Source organism: Excalfactoria chinensis, chromosome 4 (assembly GCF_039878825.1).
Source record: "Excalfactoria chinensis isolate bCotChi1 chromosome 4, bCotChi1.hap2, whole genome shotgun sequence".
NCBI classification, from domain to species: Eukaryota; Metazoa; Chordata; class Aves; order Galliformes; family Phasianidae; genus Excalfactoria; species Excalfactoria chinensis.
In genome coordinates, this window is record NC_092828.1 from 12,558,455 (window position 1) to 12,570,635 (window position 12,181).

Consider the following 12,181-nt stretch of genomic DNA (forward strand, 5'->3'; position numbering starts at 1 on the left):
GTGCAGCATGGCCAACAGAAGTATATAAATAGTCTGTGGGTAGTTGTTGGTTTTTAATTTTTTTTCTTCTTCTTTTTTCCTTTTTTTATTCATTTTGGACCAAAAAAATAAATAAATTGAAAACAGTTCATTCTCCAAAAGATTAGATACTGTGTTCCTCTCCTTCATGTGTATTAGTGTTTGTGCTAGGTCACTCTGTGTCTTGTTTTAGCACAGCCAAATTTGGGGAAATATCATAGTATCATAGTATCGTGCGAGTTGGAAGGGACCTTAGAGATCACTGAGTCCAACTCCCAGGTTTCGAGCCCCCTGTGTAGCAAAGCGGCACTTCTACCCCCTGCGCCACAGGGGGATTCGAACCCGGGCCCTTCGGTGCCGCAAGCAGCACTTCATACCACTGCGCCACCGGGGGCAAATATTGAACATTAACATTAAACTTAATACTCCTGCTAGCACAGTTTGACATTGAAATTCTACCATAAACTTGTAGAGGATTTAAAACCAAAGCCCACTTTATGACCCAAAATTGGCTGGTGCTTGCAAATTTATAGTTGTTTTTGGAGATCTGGCCTAAGTCCCTGTTTTAACATTACTGTTACAGACCCTCTTTGTCACCTTTTGCAATTCTATAATCAAATTAATGGAAAAAGGAGGAAAACAGTTGTACGTTAATGTAGTCAGTGCATGTCATGCATAATGTAGGACTCACCATAGTTATATGGTAGGCTGTACAACTAATTAAGCTAGAAGTATTATTATCTGAAGAGATTTACTAGAAAGCTTAACATAAAAGGTGTATTGCCTGTGATCTGACAGTCAAGGTTTTTTTATATACTTCGAATTTAATTTAAACGGTGTTGTTTTTCCTTTGTGAAACAGAAAAAAACAACAGACATCCAAACTAGGCCTGCTTTTGAGGTAGAACATCTCAGCTATCTCAGTCAATGAACAGCAAATTTAAGGTGTTATTCATCTTATCCAAGAACAGATGTCAGATAAAGGTCAGGTCATCCAACCTCAACAAATGGGCATTTCTTTCCATTGTCTGTGACAGAATTGCCTCAACTACAGCCATTTAAGTCTGTATGGAATGAATGTTACCCACTGGAATTCATAAAAGCACCACCAAGACACAGCTTTTTTCTAAAATAAACCAAATCCTCCTCAGCTGTGCAAAAGGAACATCTCAGTCATCAAGAGGAAATTCTGGATCCTGGCTCCAGGAGAGCTGGAAGGACCATCCTTACACAGAGCTGAGTGCCTTGAAGCACACTGTTTTCTGCTGATAATCTCTGTGCAAATATATCAGCAGTGCAGAGGTGTTTGTGAGACTTGTTTCTTGTGTGATAGACAGAGAACATAGAGATCCAAATTCTGGTGTGAGCTCTACTCTGGGAAACGAGGTATACATTTACATCCAAAGTAGGCCTGGCTTTCCATAGCATACTGAAAATATTCCAAAGGCTATAAGCATCTCATTGATGTCAAACTCGATTCAGAACATTTTACATTTAGAACAAAGTTTAGTCTGCTTTATTTGATTGCAACTTAAGTAAATGCTTAGACTTGAAAATATATGTATTAATTGACATTTACTGTTTATTCTATCCAAACCATAAATCTGGGAATATATACATTCAGAATTTGTGATGTAGCTATTGTTTGATTCTTTCTCTGTTCAGCTTTGTTCTGCTGACATCCTGAAAACATAGAGTTAAATCATCAGAAAAGGCAACAAAGTTGTTAAGAGCTGAGCAGAGATGGCAGAACAATGACACAGATAAGGCAGCCTCAGGTATACAACTTCAAAGAAATTTAGATAGGAGTGGCTGCTGGGCTATGAGGAGACAAACTGACTCCATATAGGCTGGAACCGGTGTACTCTTCCTAGGGCTATGCCTGGGTTCAGCAGAGATCCAAAACTTCAAAGATTTCAGAAAAGGGGAGGGGGCATGAATAGATTAGGAAAGGCTATGAAGGATGAATCAATGAAAAGCTGACAGACTGCAAGAGACATGGGAAGCACCAGCAGTAATGGGCTGAGTGAGGAGATGTTTTTTTTCTTGTTTTGTTTTACCTCCAGGAATGAGGTTAGCTCAGTTCAGTGGAATATACAAAGAATCAAAGCTTTCATGCAGTTCAGTAGACATTTCTGCCTTTCAGGAATTCATGCTCTGTTTCTCCTTTCACAGGTGTCACCGCTGTGTCATATAAATACAAATCTGCAGATGCTTTTGATAAAACAGTCATGACCAATATCTTATTGTCACCTAGATCAAGCCTATGGAAGAGAGAGCTGTGAAAACCCACTCAGGAGAGTTGGAAATAAGGTCTTGAAACTTTGAGGTACATTCAGGAAAATCCAAAGGAAAGAGTATCAGATATTTCTTAGCTGTGAAACTAACCTTTGTTATTGCACTACATTATAATATTACAATGTATAAATTTGAATTATTCTAGGGATCGTGCTCAGCAAAGGCAGACTGATGACTGCCACTACAATGATAAGTGAATTGGATTCTGTCTGTTTTGAGAGGTGTGACCTTGTGTACAAGTTATCCTTGTTGGATAACAGAACTAGAAGCTTGTCTGACCTTTGTTATCCATTATCCATTTTTTATCTATTCTCATTTTTTATTTATTTTTTATCCAGTAAAAGAGGCTTTCTTCTAATCTATCTTACCACCCCCTGAGCTGATTTGCATTCATAAGTGCATAAAGGATTAACATTGAACCCTGTGTCTCAATAACATTGCATTATATTTATTACTGATTAGTTTCTGATAAGTGGTTTCTGGGCCCCTCACTACAAGAAAGACACTGAGGCCCTGGAAAAGGTCGAGAGAAGGGCAATGAAACTGGTGAGGGCTCTGAATCATAAGTCTTATGAGGAGCAGCTGAGGGAGCTGGAGAAGAGGAGGCTCAGGGGAGACCTTATTGCACTCTACAACTACCTGAAGGAAAGGTTGTGATGAGGAGAGGTTTGGCCTCTTCTCCCAGGCAACAAACAGTTGACAGGGCAGTAAGTTAAGAACCAGTTTGTTAGATTCAGAAAACATGCTCAGGATAAAATATGCTATATTTACTCTACTGAGTTAATAATCATTCTTAAAATATGCTACATAGTCTCTGTGTTTTTCAAAATAATTTAATTGCTGTTGAAACCCTAAGAATTATGGACAACCAGTAGTGTATTTGAGGAATTCAGCATAGATTAAACACTTAGCATTTAAGCATAGTCGCTTTTACATTTCTAGCAAGCAACTTATCTAGGCTCCTGAACTCCAGTTATATTTCTTCAAAGCTCACTCATTTGAAAGACACGGTAAGTGGTAAGTCTTAGAAATATAGGTTTTAAGGGTCTAATTTACATGATCTTTCTAACAAAACTGTTTGGGGAAAAGTTTCTTGCTTCAAAAATCTTCATAGGAAGCCTTAGTCCAAATCCAGAGAGGCCTCTTTCCAAACTCCCATTCTTACGCAGTTTTAAAGGAAGATGGTAAGTCACGTGTAGTGTTATTATTCTGTCTTGGAATCCTGCCTGACAACTTTAATGCAAGCATGTTCTAAATTACACTTACCTGAAAGTATAACATAAAAAGGGTCAGTATTGCGTGACTGGTTTCCCAAGTAAAGCTGTGAAGATTTTTGTTATACATCACTTGGACATCTTGAAGTAATGTTGTCAAAGTCTTTCAGAAGTTGTTTAAATCCTGTACATGTTTTTTTTACAGCCAGCCATGGAGAATAGCAGCAGAACATAACTTCTGTAAACAGTACAGTAAACAGTGTGACAAGTTGCACTGGCTATTTTTTGCAATTATACAGTAAGGTGCATCTTGCTATTGAGAAGACAGAATTTTAAATGATTTGATGGTAGTTTGCTCAGAAGAAATATTAATTGTCATTCTGATATTCACCCACAATAGTCAAGTAGAAAAATAATTTTGGGGCCATTAATTATAGAACAATGACTTTTCCTATATTTTATCCTCAGAACAGCCAGATCTGTTCAGTTACACTCAAAGTTTCAAAGGAACTCTGTTACCACCTACGAATGAAATAGCAGCACTTCACAGTTGCTCAAGAACTTCACAATTTCAGCATTTTATTATTTTATTTACAAACATTTTCAATTACTATGTTTTAATTACCTTTTAATTTTCTTTGTTAGCTTTATTAGAAAAGAATGTACTGCTGTCTTTACCTAAACTTAGTTAAATCTATAAATCTAATCAAAATAATCACTGTAGTTGATCTCACCTTGACCTCACTGCCGCAGTGCTGCTGCCTGCTTTTTTTCTGCACCTGTTCACGATTTCTGCAGAAAGCAGACGCAAGGCAGTGAGCCCCTTTTGTGAACTTCAAGATTCACCTAAAGCCACACTTTGCTTTCCTGAATACTATTTTTTCAACAGATTATCAATCAAGACAAGTGGCTTTAGTATACACTCGTCAAGAACAGCACCACCATGTATCAGTGATATCACACTCTAGTGATTTTGAGAGAAAACCTCTATTATGTGAGATACGAGGCAAGTAAAGCCATCTCGTAAAAGAAATGAATCAAAACATCAGTTTGTAATGGGATAACTACTAACATCTAGCACTAAAGTTTGTTCTTTCACCTTTACCCCATGGCTGGATCTATATTTGACAGTAACATAATGTGTTAGGAGAGAGCCTTTTAGAGAACGTCTCTTGATAGAGATCTAATTGAGGGGAAGTAGGAATTCCACAGTATTCCTCAAAATGTTAGAGAGCTGGTTCCCCTTTTTTCTTGACTGTCCATATGGATTTCATAGCATGAAAAAAAGAAAGCACACATGTTTAACAATGTCACATGTATACATCTTTTCATCTTGTTATCTAAACATCTGAGCATAGTTGTGGCCTTGCTCCCCAGTTTCCAGAAGACTTCCTCTGATCACCATGTCCGTAGTGTCAGAGACTTCTCTTATCAGATAAGCATGGTCCTCCAGACATGCTGCACTCAATAAAGGGCAGTGGCTGTAGAAGCATCTGCTTTTTACCATTTTTATTAATTTAGCCTGGACAGTCAGATGAGAAGACTTTTTTTTTTTCTTTTTTTTTTTTTTTCTCAGAGATTGTCCATGGAGGCTAAAAAGTTGTTACGAGGTGATTAAGAGATGCCTTGCAAAGGAATGAGGGCTGTTCTCATGGTCCATATTTCACAAACCAGCCTGTAGTTGTCTGCTCCGCTTATTGCTTTACTGCTTGCTTGCATAAGCAAATTGCCATTTCCCTCAGTAGCAACATCTGCATATTCTTTTGGTTTCATTTTGAAGTATGAACTGTAAAGAAGAAAACTGACACTTCTGTTGCATAAGGCATGCACTTACCACACTGGAAAACATTTAAAAAATATATTAAAAAAAACCTACTTTCTTTACTGACAGACAAACTCCCTGAAAGCCAGAAGAAAAATCTGTTTTCATTCAGATGCTGCCTCTCCCTCATGCTTGAGTTACAGCTGTCAAAATACAAGTAATTTAGTAGACTTTTCTAGGGATAAAAAAGAGAAATAACTTGATCCACCACAAATCTTTAGTTTGGGCTGCAGAACATACTAGCCATGAACCATAACTGCTGGGACTGTCTGCATCCTTCTGCTGCATTTAACTTCATTGTCTTTTTTGTGATAACCTGTAAAGCAACATATCAAGTTAGCAGATTATTGACTACCCTGCTGGAAAATGTGTAGAGCGGACATGGTTTTAAATTAGCTCTGTAAAAGAGTGAACAAGTTAAATATGTGCAAGGAAGTTGCATAGCATGCATTAGATTGACAGGCAGGAACTAAAAACTGAAATGTGCTTATATTAGTGGAGGGGATTTTATGAGACACGAGTTGTTTCATGAGTGCTTGGAGTCTTAACTAAATTATATGTGGTCATATTTGTTCTTTGACCAATATCTGGATCTACCAAACTCTGCTATGGAATTTTAATATTTTTTTTTTTCTCTATTATACAGTTTTAACAGTTGCTTTAGGAAGGATGTCCAAATAACCTCAGAATATCCTTTGTTATTCTTTTCTGGGTCCAGAGAAGGACGACTTCAGTCTCATTTTGATAAAGTCCTTTATACCATTACAGCAATACAGAGGGACTGTGGAACAACTATACATAGTTTCTGTTTTATTTAAGTCCTCTTTCTGTAGATGAAAAGTATTAATCATATGAGAACAAAGTGATTTAAGTAAGTTGAGAGTCTAGTTTATTTTCTGAAAAAATCTAGGGTGTCTAACGCCTGTATATTTAATGTGATGATTTGTGTTTCTTCCATTATTTTACTTTTTATAATCCTGAATTCCTGTAAAAGGATTTTAAATATTCCAAAAGCAACATAACTGACGAAGTTTCCCCCATCCACTGGTTGGTTTTCTGTTCAACTTTCACCTAAGATGAAAGCAAGACTTTGCTAAGAAGTTTCTCTAAGCTACATAAAACTTACCACTCTAGATGGCATAGACAGAATAATGATATTTGTTACAGTGAAATGACCTTTCTTTCAGTAGGTGTCATTAAAGAATAGAAGATTTTATTTTTATCGCTCCATTTTGTAGATATTTTAAATGATACATTTTTGTGCCAGCTGTAAAATCAATGTTATATTTTTTCCAGAGGTAGAGCCCATTTCCAGGTGACAATATTCACAAAACCTTCAGAGGGCTATGAGAGCTACATGCATGTACAAAGAACCCAGTATTTGCAAAAGTGCTTTTGAAAATTCCTTTCACTAGATTCCTGCATTTCCAGATAATTAAATATCTTTTAAAAATATTACTCTTACCTACCAACTTCTCACTAGACCGGTCTGCAATGTAGTGTCCTCACAAACAAGTTCTGAGGTCATGCTCTTCATTACCTAGGCCATTTGAATACTGTTATGTCTAACAACAGTGAAGATGTAAAAATGAGCTATGGGCATTCATACCATTTAGAATCATAGAATCACCAAGGTTGGAAAAGACCTAAAAGATCATTGCGTCCAACCTTTCACCTATTACCAATTGCTCCCACTAAACCATGTCCCTCAACACAACATCCAGTTGCTCCTTGAACTCCCCCAGGGTTGGTGACTCCACCACCTCCCTGAGCAGTCCATTCCAGTGCCTCACCACCCTTTCTGAGAAGTAATATTTCCTAATGGCCAGCCTGAATCTCCCCTGCTGCAGCTTGAAACCATTCCCTCTAGTCCTAAAGGAATGCACCCTACATTAGCCACCTTCTCTTGTTTCTGTATGGCCAGCACTTTAAAGCAAATGTATTAAAAAAAATCTTCATCCAGTATGCAGGATAACTGCCTACAACATTGTACTGCTCTAAGGTCTGGCAGTACAATTATTAGGAGATGAGAGGACAGGAATATCTCAAAGTGCTGAAATACCTGAAGACCTGTATATGCTGTAATACCTGTAGTTCAATAGTTTAGTGACAGCACTGGTAGGAAAGATTGTTTACAGAACTGCATGATGACCTGATGCAGCTGAGAAAACAGTTTTTGTTTAGATTCCTTTATGGCTGAATACAGTCCTGTCCTGGCACAGATCTTACTACAACTGTCTTTGATTGTCCAGCTGCTGATAATGTCTGCTGAAACTGCCTTCTGAATCACTAGTTTGGGGAAAAAGGAATTTAGAAGGCGTCATCTCTCAGTAAACAGTTATTATGGGACAGTCAAACACAAGAAATGATGGCCAAACACAAGAAATGATGGTCTGCCAAAGAAAAGGCTGCAATTGGAAAGAGCCAAGGTTCTTCAGTGAACAGAAGCACTGCCAAAGCTGCCTCCTGAATAAGACAATGAAAAGCTTAGCAGCAGTATCAGTGCAGTGTATTCCTGCTCTCTGCACTAAGCAAGTTATCCCAGCTGTATCAGAAAACCACAGGTTATGTAGGTAGAGAAGAGAGTTAATTGCAGTAAGTTATATTCTCCTTTATATTTTAAGCATTATTTCCAGTATAGTCGCAGCTAAACAGACAAATTCAAGGCTAATAATCTGAGTTGCAGAAGAAAAAGCATCCTTTGGTGACAGATGAGAGGCAGTAAAACTTTCCTGCTTGTAATAAGGTGGAGGGACCATCCCTGCAGCATCTGTGACTTCCTTTTTACCCTGCTATGAAAGCAGAGAAGGCTCTTCCCCTGCCTGAGCTGTCAACGCTTGTTCCATTTCATTCACTTGTTAAAATCCATTTTTATGCATTGCTGTATTTGTAAGGTATTGTAAATCCTTTCTTTTATTTACTATGCTTGAAATTTAACTTCTTTTCCATAAGGCAGTAAAAAAAGGAGTTCTTGAGTGACTCCCAGGAAAGGAGCATTTGAGGCAATTTGCTGTTACTTTTTTTCCTTTTCCTTCTTCTTTCCCTGCTCCCTTCCTCCCAGTTTATGAATGCCTGAGCATTAGCTGATTCGAGTTTATTAAGTATGAAAAAGCACTAGAATTTTATCACCACTTGATGTTAAATAATTAACCTAGGAAACTAATGCCAACATCATAAAACATGATATGTATGATATTGAATATAGATCTGTATTGAATAATAAATATCTTATGGCATTCGGATAAATGAAGCCCACACAAGAATAAAGAAGCTGCCAAAAGTAGTATCATATCCAGTTGGCTTATTCAGCAAGAAACCAACTGGTCCACAGATGCTCTTTTTTCTACGAGAAAATATCCTCTTTTGCAAGTCTCCTGTCTGAAGGATGTTTAATATGAACTCCTCTCCTCCTGCAGGCTGTAAATCATTTATTCATCAAATCCTTTTATTTGTAGCAGATGGAAAACTTGCTAGAAATTTAAAAACAAAACAGGGGAAGAATAGACAGTTAGGTGAATAATAAGCCTAATTGCATTATACTGTACTGACTTTTTAAAAAGGGCTTATGGCATGAGAATGAACCAATACTCAGAGATGGATTCAGATGCCTTTTCTCTGGGTTGCACAGACAAGAAATGAGTAATAAGCTGGGTGTTTTTTTTTTTTTTTTTTTTTCTTCTTTTTTTTTTTTCATGAAAGCACTTATTTTTCATATGTAAAGATATGAACAGAGGGAATGAAGCTATGGTAAGTTGTTCCCCTGAATCCTGTGTTCCATTACTATCTACTCCTGGTGTCTTTGTCACTTGTGGCAGCCCAGCGCTAGTCCCAGACAGCGTGATGGTAGAAATGGACTAACTGATTGCTTTCAGCTGCATGTCCCTTTTACTTTACTCTCCTTGCATGGGAATGTACAAATTCAGGTAAGAGAATGATAAGACACTAAAAAACATACACTATGGCTAGGTTTTGTGTGTGTGTGTGTATGTGCATGTGTGCAGTGCGTGAATGCTTACTGTATGACCTTTGGACTGGTTTCATTTCCGTAAACGTTTGTTATGTGACTACATAACATGCACTCCTGTTCAGACCCATTCCTACATGCGTCTAGGGAACAATTCTCAGATTCCATTGTTTCAAAAGAAATACTGCTACCACTTATAGTGACACCACAACTAAGTGCCATACTATTGACAATAATAAAACCGCTGTGCTAGCAGTAAGACTAATATGTTCCTTTGATTATGCATTTCTATTTACCAAGTGCATTAGGTAATTACTCACTTATGGCTGTGTGACAATAGTTGCTCCTGCATTGCAATGATGCAGACCAAACAAGCTGAATTTTATTCAGTTAAAGTTAAAAACATATCAGGACAAACATTCACAAATTACACAAGGTACATTTTAGATTCCATCATTTTGTAGTTTCCCATTCATTTGAACAGTATTTAAAATACTGTCAGACAATTTCTCTGCATTCTAACATAGCTAATTCAGTGATCTAAAGGACAGCAGCATACTGGAGAGGAAAAATGAGTTTCACAAAACGCAGTAACAGGAGATTCCCTCAGAATTCTGCCTGGTATAAAAAACATAATAAGGACTCTGCTGTTTGATGCTCTTATCTGGTGTGAATGGCACCCAGTCCTGGAGGCAGGCCTGTTCATTTAAAGGAAATGCAATTACAGATTGTTATTATTATTGTTGAAAGAATGGTGACTGATTGAGAACCCAGGGGGGAGGGTGTGTTATTTGCTCTGCCATTTTACTGTGTATGCATGAAGGTTTCTGTTTCTGTAGCCCACATCCAAATTAAATCAAGAAGAATTTTGCCATTCTCTTCAGAACAGCTCTCTGTTCAAGCCACTGTGCCTTCATAACTGAAGATATGTGTCAGCATTGCATTACAGTTGCTTTTTTATTGTAGGGGATCCCCTATGCACCTGCTGTTTGGGGTGTGTTTTGGCAGAACACAGTATCAGTAACAAGTAGAAAGATGATGTCATTCTGACAGTATTATTGACTTGGAAGTTAGTTGAAGACATTGCTTTCACAGACATCATAAAGTGATATCCAAGCAAAAAAATTCATGTCCCATATCATTAAACAAAAATGTTTTCAGCCCAATGAGACCAGCTGTTCCTCTGCATCCAGCTGCTCCCCACTCTGACTTGCATATTTTATATATTCCAGAAGGCATTTAAAATCTGCAGCATCACTTTTGAGTTTATTGCGCTATTGACTTAAAAACGGTATAAACTGTTGTGTGGGAGTTAAGCAGCAAATTTACCATAGATGGGTTACTGTTATAAGAAAAGAGAGCACTGCTTTCTTTTACTAATTAACTAAGATACATAAACAAAATTTCATTTACTTTCGGTAAGCAAAATATCACTAAGAGGGTGTTTTTTTTCCACTCAGATATCTTTGTATGGCTTCTCTCTGTAACTGGCCTTACCAATGCAATTGCATAATGTAAGAATTAAGATTGAACATACAGTCTATCCAATGCAACTGTGCACTCAGGCAGAACCCTGTGAATACAAGTTATTAGAATGAGAAAACAGTAATGATACTTACAGCTCTGGGGGCAAGTGCTTGCAAATATTTCAGCTAGTATGTACCTAGTAGCAAGTTCAATACATTTTTTTTTACAGATATTAGTTTAATCTATCATTTTTACTGTACTTTTTATTACTTTATTGTTGTATTAGATAACATCTCTTCATATACTCCTGCAAGATCATTCACAATGCAAGCCAAATTAGGGTTTGGATGTTAGAGTCTTTGAAAAAGAGAAAGGAGAAGGAGTATTTCTTTGAGGAGTAGCTTTAATGCAGAACCTCTAAATTGAAGGGTGCAAGTCTGAACTTCCTTAGAAGCCAGGCCATCCTGGACAAAGCAGAAGGAAGCATCTTACGCTTCTATACACATTCAAAATCTGTGTGGATGACAAGGAGTAAGAAGCCTTTCTTTCTGTGGAAGCCCATTCTGAAAATGCACACAGGCAAAGAAATGTGATTAGATTTAACTACTCAAGGCAAGGAATTTTCCATCTAAAATATTCTGTGCTGGCAAGTCTTACACACTAATCAGTGGGTATAGCACTGCCAAATTTCTGGACTGAACAGACTCAAGCAAGATTTACAAAAGGATTTTTCAATTATTTGCTCCAAAACACTGTTGGTTTACACGGAGTAGACATTATTTCACCCAAAACATCAGAAGCAAGATATAAAGAACAGCAAAGAACACGCAGCACCAACAGAATTTGTAGCTATATTTATAATGGAATTATATACATAGTTGTTTGTGTTTTTTTTTCTCTCCAAGAAGACTTCTTTCTCTTTCGATACCCATTAGTAATGTTTGCAGAATAATCATTATAGTTTAAACTTTGTCCTCTGTGAGTATAGTGTCTCCTTTCAAAGACTCATACTAATCCACGTTGTGAAGCAAAGGGCACAGCTTAGTCCTGTGGTGCCACCCTGATTAACAGCTTGATTGGCTTTTCTTCTTGTAGAGAAGGGGCGCAGTAGGCTTTGAATTACGCTGAATTCTCATAAAATGTATTTATTTTACAATCGCAAGAGTGATCACAGACTTGGATAGCAGCCCTGCAGAAACAGGCCTCTGTAGCTACACCCAAGTGGTTGTACTTTAAACCTGAGATGGTAGAGTATTACAGAAACAAATACCTGTATGGCATGACAATGGACAGGTATTTTCAGGGATTTTTTAACAGACAAGTATGGAATGGCTTCAAAGCCCATTGTGTTTCTACAGTCTCAACTGGAATGAACATCAGCCTCTTTCATTCTCTCATC